The following is a 17,102-nucleotide window of genomic DNA, read 5'->3' on the forward strand; positions in this document are numbered from 1 at the left end:
AAAAAACTTCAAATTAGGAATGTGAAAGGCTAAAACTAAAAACCATTAAATAGCGAAAGAGACTTTTGACTCTTTTGGAACAGCTTCTCCACAGGAGATGTCTAAGAAGTCTAAACACAGATCTTAGCCCTGCTTTATGCCCATTGAAGCAGTATGAGGCACATTTCTCTGTGCAAGACCACTGCCGGCCTCCTGCCACCCCATGTGGAGAGCCCCCATTATTAAGTGGGAAGTACAGAAGTTTTATCAGATCAGGACTTTATCCCCACCACCCTGAGGAGGATTAGACCCCACATGCACTTCTTTTTCCCTGACTAACCCCACTTCCCTCCTCACACACACCCTCGCTGCCCCACCTGGCACTCCTAACGGGGGGCTGCCTGGGGCGGTGCCGCAGCGCTCTGAGGGCACCCCCAGCCGCGTTCCTCTTCCCTCACCCCACAGCGGCGGCGGTTCTGGCGGGAAGGCGCCCACCCGTCAGGGAGGGAGTTGAGGGTCCTGTGAGGGGAAAGGGGCGGAAGGCGCGAAGAGGAGCGCGCTGAGGTGAGGGGCGCCGGCCCTGAGGGGCGGAGGGAGGGGGGCGGCGATCCTGAGGGGAGCGGGGGAGGGGAGGCGGGTAACAGCCGCGGCCCCTGAGGGTGCGGAGGGCCAAGAGCTCCTCGGGAGGAGCCTAAAGCTTTCTCCTGGCTCCCCACCTCCTCGGCGGGGTGCTTGGGCGGGAGCCCCCGGCAAGGGAGGCGGCAGCGCTTGGAGGAGGCGCCTCGCAACAGATGGTTAAAGCCGGCTCCTCGCCGCGGCCTGCATTGGCCGGCGGCGCGAGCCGGGCGGGAGGAAGGGCGGGAGGGAGCCGGCCCCGCGCAGGGAGGGCGACAGCAGCGGCCGGAGCTGCGCGGCCCCGCGGCGGGGAGCCGAGCGCCCCCACCCCAGTTCGCTCGCTTCCCGCGCGGGTGCTGAGGCGACCGACTTCCTGGGGCGGAGGTCGCCCCGCAGCCCTTGATCGCCGGCGGCTCCGGGCCACCTGTGAGTTTTCCGCCCGGCGGGTGCTGTAAGTAACGCCGCCTCCGTGCGCAGCCGGGCTGGGGCTGCCGGGAGGGTTCGGGCTGTGGGGGCGGGAGGCCCGGAGGGCTCGGCTGCTGCGTGCGCTTGGGGCGGGCGAACCGGAGGTGCCGGCTTCTGCTCCGGTTTAACCCGTATAATAGGGAAATAGGGGAAGTGTGGGGGGAGATTCTCCCCCGGGCGGGAGGCTGAATCAGTGTCGGGGAGATTTTTATCACCTGTAAGTGAGGAAGCCCCCACTCCCATTAGGCACACCCCCCCCCCCCGCTTCTCTTCCAGCTTCGCCGGTGCAGGGTCGCCTGTGGTGAATAATTACTGGGTTTTCGTCCTCGGTGCTCTGCGGAGAGGGAGGCTGTCAGGTGGGGAGCTGGGATGCGGGGGAAGTGACTTGCCCAAGGTCACGCAGGGAGGCAGTGGCTGAGCTGGAAAATAACGTGCGCTATGCTAAAAACTTCTGGTTCCTAGTTCTGTGCTGGGCTGTTGAACAGCACTGCAAAGGCTGCAGGGCTCCAGGCATAGACATGGTAGAGTTGTAGGTAGGTCTCTAATTAGCTTTTTTTTTTTGGTTCTTCTTTGAAGCATTATGTGCGGATGTGAAACCGTGCAGAGGTGCAGTGTCCGTGTCCTCTCCCTTGCTTTCTCCATCCTGCAAACATGCGAATGAATGCATATATGCTCTTGCTTTTCTGTGAGTCATGTTGAGTTAAATAGATTTAAAGCAGAAATTGCTGGTGAAAATATGATGTTTTTTCTTCATTTTTACATTGGTAACAAGTAATGTCTTTGCTACTAATGGTGAATGTCTTCTTATGCCATCAGACACCAGTTGTGAAAAGCCCCTTAATTGATTAGGTGTCAGCTGCATTCCAAAATTAATCTGCAGTGCAATAGCTTTTGTGCTCAATGCATGTGAGAGATGTAAAGCATGGTGGGCCATGCTTTAAGAACTTATGCACTAGAGTATAATGTGATTAATAGTTCTCCAAAGGATGCAGCTGGAGTAATTTAGTGCTAGCCAAATGCATAACAATTCTCTCCCCTTCCCTCTCTCCTCTCCAAATATAATTTTAATAAGTTTACGTAAAGGTATTCTTCTGTAGATTGTCCCTGCTAATGTTCAGTGTTTCTATTGAGTTTCTCATTATGTGGAAGTAAAACTGACACGTGTAAGGATGTTGTTTTGATTAAACATATTATGAGAGTCCTCTGAGTCAATCCTCTTCATAGAATTTGATCGATCCTTGCATCTCATGAGATGTCCTGCAGCAGTGACACTTAAAAGTTTAAGTGTGCTGTTCAAAAACTAAACTAACCCCCCTATTGTCTTTCTAAATTTTCCCTTAACTATTCTGCTTGGGTTTGGGGGGTGAGTAAATGGAATATGAGAGAGGCTTAGGAAAACACTCAAAATATTTTTGTAAATAGGACAGCTTTGTTTTTAATCTGTGTTAGGGAGTGCAGGTGAACTCTGAACTCTCCTCAGCACAAATCATGGAATTCAAGGCATCGTTCCTGGCATGGTGGGGTTTTCCTACTGTAGGTGTTTTGTGGTTTGAATGTAGAGGGGTTTGTGTGTGTTTTAATCTGATTCGGGAAATATAGTGTTATTCTCAAAGTATTTAACGGACTTATTTTTTCTTCCTGGACTTTGATATTTGAAAAAAAACCCCTCTTTTTGTTGTGCTTGTGTTTTAGCTACATAGCACTTTTTTTGCTGCTTTAGATTCCTTGCAAGGAGTCTTATTTCAGGTAATTTCTAGCTGAAAGTGTTTGCCCTTGCTGTATAAGATGATCTTGATTAGTCTGGTCTTTTGGTACCATATCCTCCATCATTTCTTCTAAATGGATAAGAAAATGTCTGTAGTTTTTCTGCCAAAGTAGCTAATATTATTTCATTAAACAAAATGTTAAGTTGGAATAGATGATACTTCGCTATGGGTCAGTATGTTTTGTTTTTTAGCAAGTCTATGTATTCCGCTGTTGTGCCTTCCTTTCAAACATCTCTGTTATGAGGATCCCAGTTGAGAATAATTACGGCTGCTCATCTACAAAAATATAAATTGAAACGGACTTGGTGATAATCAAATTTGCAAATATGACTGATTAAGGTATATGAGTAAGACCCTTCTCTTTTGCAAATGAGAAAGAAGGTGATGGAATAAAACAAATACTTTTGCTTTGTAGTAATGGATGTGTATTTTTGAGATGCTAGATTTAACATCTAATATCTCAAAGAACTCCACAACTTGGAAAGGGTGTGAATTTATATTTTATTTTCCCTTCAAAATTATTTTTAGAAGTAATTTGAATTCTAGACAGCTCTAACTCTTGCTCTGTACATAGCATAGAACGATTAAAATATTTTCCAAATAATTGTACCACCTCAGAGAAACACAAAATTTTTTTTTCTCCTTTTTCCTCTCAACATCCTTTCCTCATCCATCTGAAGATGTAGCCTCGCTGTGAAGTTCAGAATAGACTAAAAGTAAGATCAAGAACTGCTACAAACCCATCAGAGAGTTTTGGTTGAAGATGTTGCTGAGATCATACTTCTATGAAGAATGCTCCATGCCTTTGCCTATTTGCATGAACCATAGCTAAGACATGCCTTTCAGATTGTCCCTTGCAGTATCCTTGACAGAACACATTCTCATTTTTATCAGTATGCTGGGCCAGTTTCTCAGGCTGGAGTGCATATTTTGGAGAATGAGATATAGGCCTACATTTCCAATATAAAAATGAATGTTCCAGTATGCTCATGTTTTTGAGAATGTCTTGGGTTCGTTCCAGTATGAGCTATGATTTAATTTGAAACCTGAAAAGCTGTAATGAGTGGAGTTTATTTTGTTATTGGTTTGTTTTTTTTTTTTTAATTTTGCTTTGTTCCTCTCCCTCTCCATTAGTATTAGTCTCTAATAGACTTGGATTTTTGTTTAACTTTTGGAAGTTGTCTGAATTTCTCAATATAGTTTGTTTCTGGTTAACTGCCTCTTCTCTGCCCATCCCCACCATCCTACCCCTCACCCAAATGGTGCATGGGGAGAAATTCTGGAATGATAATGGAAGTTTGACAAGGGAGGATTTCAACTAATTAGCAGCTGACCTCTGTAGGAGGAGAAAAGATATGTAACATTTCTGAATTCCATAAAAATGTTACCTTGGATTTGTCTCAATACTAGATACAAGTATGCCTTTCTACAAATACAGATTCTGTCTTTTATGTGGTTGAAGTGCTACTATGAAGTTTTTTATGCATCCTTCTTTATAGTGTAATCCCTGCGTGTTACCCCAGAGTTACTGCCAGTCAGTGAAGGAGAAGAGCACAGGTCAAAAAGACAGAAGGGTGTTTTAGGGTGGGTTTTTTGTTGTTTTGTTTTTATAGCTTTGATATAAGAACCCTCACCCAACACACTTTACTTCTGTGACTGTACAAGGAGTAAGAGTATGCAGTCTTCGAAATTGCAGCTTTCTTCTGAGGAAGGTTGAAGTACCGAAACCATAAAGCTCAATGCACACCTAAGAACTAAAATTCTGATCCTTCTCCCACACCAAATACTTGGTAGGACTCTTAAAAAATGATGGATGTAAGATCAGATGATCTTCACAGAGCTTTATATTCAGTTTCCTTTCTTACTTTGCTACTACTCCTTTTTTGTCTTAGTTAAAAGTAATAACAAGTTTATGTTGTGTAGTTATAATAGTGTTAATTTTCAACCGGGGTGTGAAGTTACTTATGCTAAAAGTAATAATGAAAAGTATGGATCTTCTCTTTTTTAAAATACAATGACAAGATCCTGTCATCTGAATTTAAGTTTAGGAGTAGTGAACAAGGTAGTATTAAATGTCCCTATCTGTCTTGTCTAGTAATTGGAAGGAAAATCTTTGTGCTCTTCTTATAAGTTGTATACCTGCAACCCCCAGTGACTTTGTAGAGGACTGCTGTTAAGGAGTATGAGTGGTCATCTTTATTTGTCTCCTACTGGTGTTTAAATGGGCACTTCAGTACATGGTTGTGTATAGTATCCTCCTTCTTCCACTTTTAGGAAATCTGGGGACTGAATCTCTTTAATCCTAAAATAACTTCTGACAAATCTAGAAACATATAGTTTACATTACCGAACTTGATCCAGGAAATAATATTACTGTATTGGGGAAAAAATGCATATTGGTTGGTATAAAAAAAGTAAAACTTAAAAATGGATCTACTTTGAAAACTTAGGGCTTTGTTCTTGCTCTAACTTGTTGATTTTGCCTAAATTATCTTAAGGACCTGAGGAACTATCTTGAGTATTTGAGAAAGCTGGGATTGTATGTATTAAGCTTCTTGTATGTATTATGTATATGTATACATATCCATGTATATGTATGTATTAAGAGCTTCTTATGGTGCAGACTGTTTCTAGCTTGTGCTGTGTCAGGAGCATTATTCTTTTATTATGCTGGGATTTGAAATCCTTTTAATACTGTAGACTTCCAAATCTCACTGTGCCAGGCATGTGGTAGGTGCCTTGAGTGTCAGTTGTTGGGAATATGAGTGTTTCTAGAGATTCATTACTTTGAGAGAGAGAAAGGTGTCAGAGAAACGTGCGTGATAAGAAAAAACTAGTACAAAACTAAATGGGTTACCTGATGGACTGTTTGCTTTCTTTGGCTCAGACATCAGTTTAGGGTGTTCTGACAAGGCTGTTCAAGTTACTATCTTGTGATATTGATGTATTTGAATTAAGAGATTTCACTGTGGTTTGTATGTATTAAAAAAATTAAAGCTATACTGGGTCTACTTAGGTGAGCAAACCAGGGTGAAATCTAATAAAATTGTCTCTGCAATGTTGAGGTATTCAGTCAGCTTGGTCAGATAAGAGTTCAAACAAGTTTAGTGAGGCAAGTTCAGAATGTACATCTAGAAATACCATGATGCAATAGTTTCTGTGATCCACTTGCATCCTTTTCTGACTGCTCCAAATCCTAGAACACTGATAAAAGTGGAGGCAGCTGTAAGGGTGTAGATAAGTGAGTTCCAATTAGTGCCTCTAAATTTCTATCAAATGATCTGTCTTTAATCACACTTGTCTGGTAGTCTAACTACAGAATCAAAACAATCTTTGAAAATTTTATTAAATTTCCTTGCATGTGATATTTGCATGGGTTATCTTCTCGGTGCTGTCAGACTTGTAACGAGTAGAGCTTAGCTATGATACAAGACCCTGTAGGTTCTGTAGCAGTTCACAGTGTGATATTAATGGCGTTAAATTAGCAACATCAGTAGCATTAACTAATTTCTTCATTCAGACTGTGACATTTGTTTGGTAAAAGGATCATTAAACATATGCAAACATCCTATGTGCAGTAAGAGGTCTTTGGGCCCTGACAAATGACAAATGAGAAAATTACAGGTTGTAGGAAAATGTAAATATCATTCTTTGGAAGTCTGTCCTCAGACAAGACAAAAATATTCCCCTCTAAGCAATGAAATATTCATTATATTCTTTTCACATCCGTAAAGAATGCTGGAGACTATTTTACATACTTAACACATATCTTGATGCCTCTTCTTTTCTTTCAGGCGCTGTTGGATTGGGATTTGTCCTGGTTTTGTTAAGCAAGTACTCTAGCAGTGCACTGTAGAAAAGTGCTGTAGCCTCAATTCACTCCTCCTATAATCTTCTGGACAATTTTGAATGTTTTTCTTGTCAACAGCTTTAGGTCACTTTTTTTAATCAGCTGTTATGCAAGAGATTAAACTAGAAGCTCACATAGTAAGTTCCTTTCCATCAGATGACTGCCTGTAGTACAAACTTGCATGTTAACTGATGAATGCGTTTACTGTTCCTTTAGGGAAAGGATTAATCTAGTTTCAGATGATCTTTGTGACTTTCTTACTCTTCCTCTCTGTAGCTGTATAAGGATTTGTAGTGTCAGGTTAGACTACTAACATCACCAGCTTCAGAACATAAAAGCTTCAACAATATGATGCATTTGCAGTAGCTTATTACCTAGTGCAATTCATGAGTAAATTTTCTAGCTTCTGCACCAATGTTCTAAAGTGTGACTGAGTACAGTACTTCAGCCACTGCTGTTTATCTCATTAAAGCTATGGCTGAAGTTGCTGTGCTATCAAACAATAAAACTAAATTGTGAGTTCATCCTGCTTTTATCTTGCAATATCACTGCAGTTTAAAAAGAACCAGGCAGACTTGATAGTTACTGTCATTTTCAAAACGACAAAAATAATTTTCAGAGACTTCAAAACTTTTTGCCAATCTTGCAAGAATGGAGATGTTACAAGCAATCAAAATAACAGTTCTATTAAATTTTAAGAACTTAAAAGTGGCTGAAAGATTTACTTCTGATTAGCTAGCAACAGTATCTTTCTTCCCTTCCTCTGGAAGCTAGATTTGGAAATAGCAACCCTATAAGATTCTTAAAGACCAATTTAAAAACAAAAACCATTCAAAAACAAAAAAAAACAAAGCAGACTTCAATTTTTTTCAGAATTGGACTGATCAATTCCATTGACCAGGATGTCTAATATCTCTGGTTTTGAATGTGGATTCTTGCTAATTTTTTCTAGGTTATGACTCCCAAGCTAATAAGGCATGTAATTTGATGTATGCTAAGATAACTAATAGCCAAGCACAATCTGATACGTTCATGGTTATTTGGATGCATTTGAGATGTACCACCATATACTAAACTTTGTAAGTCTGATTCAGAAACAAGTGTTTTAAGCAAGAAAATGTTCTCCAGCACAGCAGAATGTTCAAAAAAGTGAAGAGACTGATTTTTAAACAGATACCTGCTGAACTGTGGGAAGGGCGAAGAGGGAATAGGAATAGAGCCTGAGTTTGGCAAGTTTTGTACAGGAAAGCGTCATATATACCCCATGATATTTTGGTACCAGAAGAGGAACAGAGCACCTTGGCACCAGTAATGCTTAAAAGCTGAACCTGAAATTAAACACTTCCCTCATTTAAGTCGTTGGCTATATTTGTAGGGATTGAGGATCTGGTTTTCATCCTATATTGTTGGGTGCTGTCAAATATCAACATTTTTTCCTCTTAAGGATCTATCTTGAGAACATAACACAGTAACCCCCTGGGAGGACTCTAGAGGAAAGGAGTAAAATGATCTATGATCTAAAATAATTATTACCCCAGTAAGGGAGGCATGAATTAGTTGGTTTCCTTAATTTAGAGAATATAAGGTCGCCCAAAACAGGTCAGCTTTGTGTATACTGTGGATAAGACAAGGTAGAGCAAAATTGTAGCTGACTGAGGTTTTTGGGAAAGTGTGGGGCATTTTGAGATAAAATTCTGGACATTCAACTTGTTGAGAGAGGTTGAAAGAAAACTATCCCAGTTGGCAGGTAGTGTTTTGTAATGGCTTTTTACCCTATGCTTTCATGCATCATGGCTTTTACTAGTTGTTTGCTGGGACTATGTTTTTGTTCCCTTTGATGCATAACTCTGCTTCTGTTGGACTTTCCGCCACTCTTTCATGGAGGTGAAATCTTGAGCACTGGAGGGTGGGCAGAGGACTTGGATACTTGTTTTAAAGGTAGATCGCACTCATGCTTTTGCATAAACTGACTGCCAGATTGGAGACTGAGAGAATACTGCTTCCATGTCGGTTGGCACAGACTGTGGACAAAAGGGTGACACTTAAAGGCTCTGGTGAGCTTCAGCTCACTGCTTTTATGGATGCAGAACTGTTGCCAGGAAGATTCCAGTTCAGCTGGGTACAAATCTTCCAACATAGAAGCCTCTAACTTACATAGGGTGAAATGGAGCTTAAATACACAGACACCTGAAGGATAAGCATGAGTATGCTCTTTGCAAGGAGTTCTTTGATTCTGTTTTCAGTTAAATATCAGGTAGTTTAGCATTGTTCACTTTCCAAAACCGCTTGCCACAGGTGAAGCCAACACTACCAAAGACAAAGAAAGGGAATATCTCCAGATTGTGTTTGGTGAAGTTTATTTCTTTGGAAGAATCCAGCATAATGTCAGTTTTCTTAGTTTCATCTATGAGCAGAGGGTAATATTTACACTCGGTCACATATCTGATTTGCAGACAGGATGACCTCTGCCCATCAGATATCAACATGAATTCCATTATGAATTGGGACTCAAAACTTCTAGAGTTCTAGGGTAGACTTGCATTGCATCTACTGTGCTGTGAGGCATTTGTTTCTGAGCACTGACTGTTTTAAGCCTCATGCTGAACAGCAAGTCTTTTTCCTCCTCTTCCTGTCACTGATACTTCTAGTTGTATTTGTTAGGATGGGTTCAGAGCCAGCAGCAGAACTTCACTGAATTAAGTGACAAGCGTCCGATTCTTGGATTTTCTATTATTCAAATACTTCTAAAATAATTACCTCCAGGCCAGATGCTTGGCTATTTCTAGTCCTTTGCCATTTTATTTTGCGTTAAGGCTAGAAACGAGGAGTTCCCTTGCATAGAAAAATTTCCAGCATAGATATAATGCAGCATCCCCATGTGGGGTCTACCGCCTCAAATCCTGTTTCCGGATTTGCCACAAATGCGTTGGAGAATCTTGCAGAAGGGACAAAAATACTGTGTGTTTTGGTGATGCTGACTGCTAAAAAGGCCAGTTAATGGAAAGGAGGATATCAGCACCATTTTCAGTTGTAATGTGTCCCCCTGGTATTTTTTTGTGCTCCCCTTCTCCCCCACTATTGCTTGGATACTCCTGGGAATCTAGCCTTGGATACTCAGATACTCTTACCCATCTAGCCTGTGGATCAGCAGAGATACAGCTGCTCTGCATAATGCAGTACAACTAAGCTAGCTCCAGATGAGATTCCTTGAGTACTGGAAGCAGTGTACCGATGTTAGTGACCTGGGCAGAGCTCTGTGTTTACGTTGTTTGGCAGACCTTGGTGCTAATGTGGTTAAATTACTTTGAGCTAGTTTGGGTATCTCTAAACTGAGCTATGGTCTACGGAGACAGGTAGTCTGGATTTTGCAGATTCTCCACACTCTTGGAATTAGCTCTTATACAGCAGGTTGATGTGTTTTTGTACACTTAATAAATACATTTAGACATCTCTGCTTAAATTTTTGAGGGGAGTTGAAATATCAGTGAGGTTGTATTGATTTCACTGGAAGCAGAGTGCTCTACAAATTGGACCAATTAGGTGTCCAAATGGAATTTCAGAATGAAGCTACCTTCAAATTAGTATCTTTATTTTCTTCTCTCCAACCTGATGCATCATCTACCAGAGTAATTTTTTTTTTTCAATTGATGTCTGTGAAGACTTTTGAAGATAACCAAATAAAAAATATAATGTCCATAGTGTTCTGAAAAAATAAAACACCGTGAGGCTACTGACTTGAAACTGATTTATTTTAAAATTTGTCTTCAGATAACTAAAGAGAAAATAGGTCTTTTCTGCCACTGTAATAAAACAGAAAACATTTTTTTTGGGGTGTATAATGTAGTGTTGCAGTTGTTAACTGTTGACCCTGCCTTTACACTACAGGAATTTTTGGAACTATGAGTGAGCAGTCAAGCAGAAGCCAAGCTGAAGCAACAACTCTGATGAATGACATCTCAAAGCAGAAAGAATGTTTTTTAATAACTTAAGGCATTGCCTGTAGAAGGGGAAAACAAAGGATTTGCAGTCTATTCATAATCTTAATTTCTCAAAAGGGGAGTGTGTGTGTGTGTGTATTAGAGGTTTAAAGTTACTTAGAGAACCCAGAGAGAAAAGATGGTGAAGTTTAAACTTCCAGCACTTCTCATGTTTTCTGTGACTACTGTGGTGCATAAGCTAGTTTACTCCCTTGCTTTAATGGCATGTGTGAAGAAATTTAATGGAGACTGTGCCTATGTGGCAAGGGAACTTTGTATCAAAAGCAGACAAATTATTAACACTAAATTTGAGCTCTTGATTTACATATTAGCATATATGCTAAGCTGCTTCATCCTTCATCAGCTAACGTGTAGTTAAATGCTCTTCTGCATTACTAAATAACACAATATAAGCAGCCCTGCAGAGCAAGATAGTTGGTGCTGAGCACCTGACATCCATGCTATGTGTTTTGTGGTCTTTTTCTTTATACCAGTTCTAGTCTGGTCCTTTCAGCTGAATTTGAGTTAACATTTATAGTAGGTTTTAAATGGGCCTCTAAGGTACATCTTCCAGCTTACTTTCAGCCAAAAAGTGTCCTGTTTGTGTGCTTTGAGATGGCTTCGCAGCATAAGCCAAAACACAGTAAGTGGCAGCAGCTGGGAAGTTTGTTGTGCATGGCAGATATATATTCAACTGAGTTATTTAAGAATTTCCACTGAAATAAATCACATTTTTCGTATATTTTATTTTGCACTGGAAGCATTCCAGAATAGGAGCAGTAAAATCAAACCAGAAATACTAACTGCTAGAAGAATGTGACTTCTTTAATTTCTTCATCAGCTTTGAGATGACAATAGCTGCTCATATGTTGAAAGAAGGAATAGCAGAATAACTTTTTTCCCTTACTCTGGTGGTGTGGGACCGTTTCTGCACACGTGGTGACATGGTTTAAGTAACAAGAATGCTCAACTGCCATGAAAAATATCACCTATGAGGAAAGACTAAAAACTGGTGGTTAGTCTAGGAAGGACAAGATGGAGGGTAGACATTGGTTTTCAGATGCATCAAATGTTGTTGTAAAAAGGAAGGGAATAATCTTTTCCTTATGCATTGGATACAGGACATGAAATAATGGCCTTAAGTTTCACTAGAGGTTAAGGCTGCATAGTTAGAAGAGCTTCTTGTTTGCAAATACGGAATAGATTTTTTGAAAGAGGTTTGAAACCTTTGGAGGTTTAAAGAATAGGTAACAAATGGGCTCAGTGTAGCTGGGCATGCCTGGGAGAGCTAGATGGATTGGACAGTTTCTTGAGGAAACCCATCTAGATCTAATCAATGATGGGTAATAAAACATCAGTGTGTCTTCTGTGAACAGTGATCCATGCTTTTAGTTCTTGATATGCAGTGTGCAATAGAAACACGGTGTGACTAAAATCTTGAAGAAAGACAAGCTACAATTAGGGTTCAGTCTAGTGAACTAACAAGCTGATTCCTTTTTCTATATCTGGCAGACTCCAAACTCTTGGAAAGTGATGTTGATTTAAACCAAACCTAAACCAAGGTCCAAATTTTCCAGCATGCTGGTTGTCCTTATGGACATGTGTTTATCAGCCGTATAAATTTAATTATCTTGTTGACACTGGTGTCTAGCACATACTATACCACGTAACTTCTGCATTGCTTAGGATTTGTGATGTTTTAAGTGAATTTCTAGTAGCACTTTTGAATTAAAAAAAAACAACAAAACCCACACCAAAGACAGTTAAATGGCCTTCAAACATCTGGTCTATTTTAAAATATATTCCAGAAGTTGATTTTAAAAAATCCACTCTGTGGATTTCTCTTGGTGACTCAGTTTATTTGACTGTTGATCACACTTCTGATTTTTTTTTGCTGATGAGATAGTCTCAGTTAGAATTAGCTAAACCAATTTGCAGATCAGGATTTAAAAACACTGAACCACAATATGCCAGTTTCTATGCTCTTTGATTTCTCCTATTCCTCATCCCTTCCTTATATGCTAGGAGAAAATGATCTGTCTAGTTTTGATTTGTTTTGTACAACACAAACTAAGCTTGTTAAGTCCAAGTCAATTATAATGAAATGTTTGAGCATATGTCAGCTTCCCAGAAAATTGTATTGTGTAATCCAGCACTTCACTATTCTGACAACCCGAAGAAATGTTTCCAGTAGAGGAATCAATTGGAAGAAATGAATCATCATCTGTGGGGAAAGGAGAAAAAAAAAAAGGCAAAAGTATTGTCCTATATGAATTGCATTTAATTTACTTTTGAGTGAACTCAGGCTACCTCTAGAAGGGTTATAACCTTGAATAGCCCATGACATTGCAAAACGGTGTTCAAGTTGTTTCTTGTATTCACCTTCTGTATTTGGCTGACACAGAGGGAAAGATCAGCAGCTGAGGAAGTAACTTCCTCTGAACCTTTGATCCCAGATTCTGTTGCTGCTGCTCAGTTTTGGCAGGAGTTATCTCACTTTCTCTTACAGTAGCCTTAGGAAGAGTAACTGTCAGACTTCTCTTGCTTAAATGTATTGTTAATGTTGCATCGTGTTCTGAAGGAAATAATCCAAACTTACTTGTTCCATTATATTATCTCTTGTTGAAGGAAAAATGTTGAACTTCTTCTATATTATCCTCCTTCCTTTGTAAGCATGTGTTCTGTAGAAACCACTGATACAAAAGTTATTGCACTTAAAGTGGAAACCTCTGAAGATGATGTCAGCTGTTCTTTGTGGTAGGAGCCTTAAATAGAGTTCCAAAGTGAAACTATTTACTGCAGATATGAACTTGTAATTTTATTTCTAAAGTAGGATTTGATCACTAGATTACAGTAATCAGTTGTGGAAAATGTGAGGCTGAGATCAAAGTCACTTTCAATACAATGTAGTTCACTGTGAGTTCTTCTATGTCAATGTCTAGACTTCTACTTGAGTAACTTCATTTGCCTTTTGCTTCTTTAGAATAACTTGTTGTGTGGCAATGTCTAAGTAATTGGTCTCTTTAAATGATAGTAAAAGAAGAGAGGTAGATAGGAAAGTGGCTACTGCAGCATGCTGTGTTCATATCTACGTAGCTGGGGATGCGAGGGGAATATTATCCATTTCTGCCTTACTAAATAGGGCAGTGATGTTGCGTAACTCTTTCAAGACTTTCTGTTTTGGGGTGGTTTTATAAGCAGTGCTATCATGCATATATTGAAGGTGGTGATAACATAATTTGAACAACAGAGTACCTCAGTTTGTTTCAACATATACTGGAAAATAACTTGTCATGTATTTTAATGGTCAACTGTAAAATATCTGTTTAGGAATCTCAAAAGTAAAAATAGTACTGTGGATGCTGAAGATAAATAAACTCTGGTCTAATCCAGTATTCTCATTCTGTCAGCAAGGCAGTCACAAAGATCTGTCAAGCCTAGTGTTTTATCTCTGGTTGCAGCCAACAATAGACACTTAAGTGTGTAAGAACACCACAAACAGAGGTAAGCTATTGAGAAGTCCCTCTGGCTCAGCAAGTTGTACTGTGCCCACACTGTGCAATTAATAAACCTTGATCAATTTTCTTTGCCTATAAATGTATCTCTTCACTAAATTGAACCTGTTTTATCGTTTTAACAAGTTTTGAGCATTTGTGTTTTGGACTGTGCTTTTCACAACGGCTCCTGAAGCTTTCTTCTGGGTGGTAGTTTGTAGTTCTGAGCCCTTCATTGAGTATGGATCAGTAAGGTGATATGAAGGGAAGGGAACTAACTCCAAGATAGTTGAGTAACTGTGATTAGGGTAAGATTGTTTAGGAAAACAAAAAGATAGCAGCTGAAAAAGAGAGGAAATTCTTTGTTAGTCAGAAGTGGCAGGTCGAAAGATAACATTTCTGATCAAGGAAGAATCTTGAAGATTCTCTGTGACTTAATTTAAAAAAAAAGAAGACTTGTTAATTTAAAACTATATTCCAAGTCCCATGTGAACTTTGTATTCAGAAGAAGCAGCAATTAAAATTGCTTATCTGTTGACCTGCGAACGTGTTTGGTATATTGTGAAGATGATTTTGTTCAAGGTGGAATATGGTAAGGACTCTTTGATTCTTAGTAGGAAAAGAACAGAAGCAGTTCATAAACTCATTTCCCAGAAAGCCTTTTTGTAAACTTAGTTTTACGGGTTGATTTACTACTGTATTATAAAAAGGTGGCTCAGAAACATCATATGATTTAGTTGGCTATAGATTTATTATTGAACATGCCACGTCATCTGTTGGAGGAGGGGGAAAAACAAACTGCAAACAATGACACTAAAGCAATGACACTAACTTATGGTGTGGAAACCCTATTGTATAGGGTGATTTGGTTAGGGGAACTTCTGACGTCTAAATGCTATTACATTTCATGTCATTTGCTCTAGAGAGCCTGTGCTGGAGAAATTGTATATTTGTGTCATCATGAAGCTAGAATGGATAGCACTACGGAACTTAGTTTAGTTAAACACCGATTTTATTGTTTGGTTTTTTTTTTTTTTTTAATTAGGATTTTGATACAAGTTTCAGCAGGAGAACTACTGAGCCCTTTTGCTGTAGCACTGCAAGAAGTGGAGGAGGAAAATGTTAGGTTTACAAGCTCCTAATGCAGGTGCTATATGTCTCTGAATTCTGGGGAAGCTTCATGCTTATAGTAAGCTTTAAAAAATTAAAAAAAAAAAAGCCTTGAAGTTCTTGCTTTGGTTTTGTTTATTTGTTTATTCCATCTCATCCTATTCCAAGATCTTAAGATCAACCTACTTAAAAAACCAAACCAAACCAATACATTTAGTTTGAAATAGATTATACTTAAGTGCAAAACCAATAGTGTTGTTTTGCTTTTGTTCTTTGAGCTGTTTAGGTACGGATTTTTGAGCTTTTCTACAGTTGTGCAAGACAGGGTAAAGTGATTTACGGTGTCAGGTTTTTACGTCTTAGCTAATTTCTAGCAGGTGGGGCTTTAAGAAAATCACCAAACAGCAATGCAGGCTACATTTGCAATGATGTGCAAACCTCTCTGACACAAAGTATGGCCGCTGTCTAATACTCGACTGTTGCTTGACAGCTTTATTTTTATGAGCAGTGGGTTGTTAATATGTTAGCTGTGCAGACGTTTTGTGCAAAGCATGATCTCGTATCCATGTACAGGCAGGTTTTTTCTCTAGCAAATTGCACCTTTTGCTCTTTGCCTTCCAGTGTATACATCTTAGTGTTCTATTCATGGCCATACAAAGCTTTAAATAGAACTTTCTGTTTGTGTCTCATGAATCATGCATTCATCAGCATGTGTTATACATTATTAATCTTTAATCTGAGGATTCAGATGTTGTCACTGAAAACATGCATCTTAGCCTATTTTAATATTACCAAGACAGGAAAAAAATACCAAAATCATTCACTACACTTGTTTTTCTTGTGAGTGGTTTAGATGAAAATCAAATTGCTCTGTTTATACTTAAGAAAACCTATATACTGGGACACAGGTGGAAAAAGAATATTTAAGGAGGGAGGTGGGATACACAGTTAACTTGGTTTCAGCATTGTTCTGTCTGTAAGAACCACCTGCATTACTCAGACCATGAAGTGCACCTTTTGTTTCTCGAAGTGTATTGTAAGCAATGCCAACTGTAGAAGGAGGAAAGATTGTTTAGATTTTGTGAAGCTTCAGTAGAACATGTTATGGTGTAGTGAACTGTAATACTGTCTTCTGAATTTAATGTGATTTTTGTTGAGGGCAAAGATATGGAAAATAAATGCCAAAATCTACAAAATGTCTACAAAACTTCCAAGAAATTGTCCAGACCCTTTCTAACGCTGATCTTTAGTGTAGTTTACTAATCTAAGGCAATGAGTTAAAGAGAAATAGAGATTAGTTTGTTTCATTATGAAGTTATATGTGGCCACTTGGACTTTTTGTCCAAAGAGGTTTTTCTCTTCCCCCTCTTCAACTGACACCTCCTGAACAAGAGAAGATCTTGTGTTTATGTACAAAAATGCCTTATTTGAACAAATGGAATTGTTGCTTTCTCATTCTGTAATTCAGGTCTTGATTAATTATATGCAATTCTAAAAATGCAATTTAGTTGAAGCTACAATATTCAAGAATTGTTGAATTCTGAAAAGTCATTCTTGGTAAAGAAATACTTGCCCTGTGATTTTCTGATGCACTTTAAATTATTTGCTGGGTGCTGGGGTCACGAGATACTGGCCTGCCTCAAAATACAGTACCTGTGTTGCTAAACTTACTCTCAAGTCTAGCACTGATTTAATTTTGACTTATTTTTCACTTTAACTTTGTATTTTAGATTGCGTAGGAGTTTGTTGGCACTGGATCCTTATACCTGCTTGTTACCTTTTTTGAAAAGGTAGTATTTCAGATTGAGATGGCCTCTTTGAAGGAAAGCAATCAGTTCATCTCTGC

At 39.3% G+C, this 17,102-nt stretch overlaps 1 protein-coding gene across 1 annotated transcript in view; it reads left to right on the forward strand.

Annotated features, from left to right (window-relative positions):
* The first annotated feature begins 977 nt into the window (after positions 1-977).
* The window catches only part of SULF2 (sulfatase 2), a 154,316-nt gene continuing 138,191 nt past the window's right edge, over positions 978-17,102 (forward strand). The window contains exon 1 of the mRNA XM_068416231.1: positions 978-1,045. The gene's annotated coding sequence lies outside the window, so the exon portion shown is untranslated. The remainder of the gene's footprint in view (positions 1,046-17,102) is intronic.

Source organism: Nyctibius grandis, chromosome 19 (genome assembly GCF_013368605.1).
Source record: "Nyctibius grandis isolate bNycGra1 chromosome 19, bNycGra1.pri, whole genome shotgun sequence".
Taxonomy (NCBI): Eukaryota; Metazoa; Chordata; class Aves; order Nyctibiiformes; family Nyctibiidae; genus Nyctibius; species Nyctibius grandis.